We start from the raw sequence: 2,786 nt of genomic DNA, 5'->3' as shown, positions 1-2,786 counted from the left end.
TTTAAGATATATTTTTAATTAAGAAATTTTTTTTAACGTTTATTCATTTTTGAGAGACAGAGCATGAATGGGGGAGGGGCAGAGAGAGAGGGAGACCCAGAATTGAAACAGAGTCCAGCCTCTGAGCTGTCAGCACAAAGCCTGACACAGGGCTCGAATTTACAAGCCATGAGATCATCGCCTGAGCTAAAGTCGGACACGTAACCCACTGAGCCACCCGTGCCCCTTAAGAACTTTATAACCAACCAAATTGGGTGTTTTTATTAACTTTTTTAAAAAAGTAGGCTTCATGCTCAGCATGGAGCCCAATGTGGGGCTTGAACTCACAGCCCTGAGATCAAGACCTGAGCTAAGATCAGGAGTCGGATGTTTAGCTGACTGAGCCACCCAGGAGCCCCCAAGCTGGTGCAGAATGACTGATTCTGATAGGCAAAAGTTCAGAAATACATACCAAGCACTTGTTGGGGGGAAAATACCTTGAGGATGTATGTGATCTAGTCCTGCATTTGTTTGTCAATTCAACAAATATTTGAGAACATCTCATGTGCCTACATAAGGGCTTGAACTTGAGCTGTCCAGGAAGGAATGAAGTTAAGGACTTGAGCACAGAGAAGCTGTTTATAGGATGAGGGTCACGTGGGGAGCCTCAACCACGGACTCTCAGGGAGACCTATGAGTGATCACCATCCATGTGCCAGGAAACTGTCCCATTCTGGCCGCTGTTCCCAGCCAGCTCAGGCATCTCCTGCTTCAGGGGTATGTGATGGTGAATGGGGCTGGAGGGCTGGAGGATACCTGGGCTGTGAGCAGTACTGTCTGAGGGCCTGGACATGTCAGACAAGAAAGGGCATCACTGTGGGAGAGCGCAGTCTCCAGAGTTGGACAGGCAGCAAGAAGGGAGGGGCTGATCCCAAGTGGGCAGGAAGGGGAGCCCTGGAGAAAGGCTGTGCAAAGTCAAGTGTGCTGTGCCGGTGAAGGACAAATCCTGCTGGTGGCAGATGGCTGGGCTTTCTAGAAATTTCCAGCCCTGGTCCTGGAGCTGGGCTAGGGATGTGAAAGGTCAATAAAAAGGCTGTGGAGCAGACAGACCGTAGAGATGTTCAGGGAACAATAGAGATGGCACCCCGCCCCCCCCCACACACACACAAAGCCCTTTGTATCGCCCTGGTATCTCTTCTGGCAGGAGCTATAGGGCTCTTTGATGGTGGAGTTAACTGCCCCACAGGTCCATCTTCCTCATAGATCCCAGTACTGTTCCCGCAATGCAACAGGCCCCAGTTGCCACCTCTCCCACAAGTGTGGTCATCTTCTTACATTAGCGAACAAGCCCAGGAGGGCCCTGGGAAGGGGGGTCATGAGCTGCCTGACAGATTTCCTGCTCCTCTGGCAACTAGCTCCACGTTGGCCTTAGGAGATGGCACCACTGGTCTGAGCCAGCAGCCCCAGGCCCCCCGTGGGGAGCACATGGTAGGTTGTGCATGGGTCCTTGGGTACCCCCCTCAGCAGCAGGCAAAGGGAGCTCATCAGATAATGTCTTGACCCGGGAACCATCCTGTCCTCTGGGAACCGGGCTGTGGGGAGATTTAGAAAAGCCGCGATCACAGAATGAGGGAGAAGACGGGGCTCCAGCATGAGAGATAATTGGAGAGTGCTCTGCTTTCTCTGATGGGACATAAAGAAAGGGGCCGGCACGCTCCCAGGTGCTGCCTTTTGCTTTCTCTCTGGGTGAGCTTCTTGGCACACCTTCAGGTGATGCTGTCCCCCACTGTCTGCCAGTGTTCCTTTTGTCTTACTTTATCTTGGTTCCTTTTTTTCCTTACTGCGCCTTTCAGGAGGGAGTATAAAAATAACTGCGACCCCATAACTCCCTTGGCCTGCCACCCTAGTCACACTCTAAATCCTCAGTNGAGCTTCCAGGGTGGGCCCCTGTGTCAGGCAAGGATTGTGACAGTGTGCTATTGTGTGGTCCTGCTTACATATAGGGAAACCGAGTCAGCTCTTTGCCCTGCTNCTTCCAGGGTGGGCCCCTGTGTCAGGCAAGGATTGTGACAGTGTGCTATTGTGTGGTCCTGCTTACACATAGGGAAACCGAGTCAGCTCTTTGCCCTGCTGTCATGCACACTACCTGGAGGTCCCAAGGCAGATAGAGGCAGAGCAGCCTCTCGATCAGAAGTGTCCCACTCGGGCCCAGTGTCTGCATGTCCAGTCCTATGATGTAGTTGCCATCTCTCTTCTTCTCTGGGACATATCCAAGGCCTTAAGCGTCTCTTTCTTGGTTGTATTTCCCACGTTTTGTTGTTTGTTTGTTTCATTTTCTGCTTTTTAAGTTCTCCCCTTTTCTCTAATTGTTCCAGAAGCCAGACAGATGGGCTGATTTCTTTAGCCAAAATGAAATTTAAAAATCATCCAAAGTAAATGGGAGGCTCAGATGTTTCAGTTAACTTGCACACCTCTTCTCAATGGCTAGTTTGCCATCACAAGAACTTCCTGTTTTAATAAGCCATCTGGGCCTGGCCATACCTCCCTCCAGAAGGCGTCTAGCAGCTTTGCTGGACTTGGAAAAGGACACTGTTGGCCAGAGATGACCAGCTGGAATGTGAGTCCCTCCAACTTGTGTAGAATTGGGGGTGATTCAGGCGAGTAAGCCCTGCCAGATCATTGTGTCCCACATCACACGTCCATTGTGTGACTGTGGGACCTGCAGACTTGGAGGGCAGTACCCTGCCTGCCCAGTATCACATAGCTGGGAATAAAAGCTACAGCTCCTGGCTTCTGATTTAGCTCCC

The sequence above is a fragment of the Crocuta crocuta genome, unplaced genomic scaffold (assembly GCF_008692635.1).
Source record: "Crocuta crocuta isolate KB4526 unplaced genomic scaffold, BGI_CrCroc_1.0 scaffold64, whole genome shotgun sequence".
NCBI classification, from domain to species: Eukaryota; Metazoa; Chordata; class Mammalia; order Carnivora; family Hyaenidae; genus Crocuta; species Crocuta crocuta.
This window is presented reverse-complemented; position numbering follows the sequence as displayed.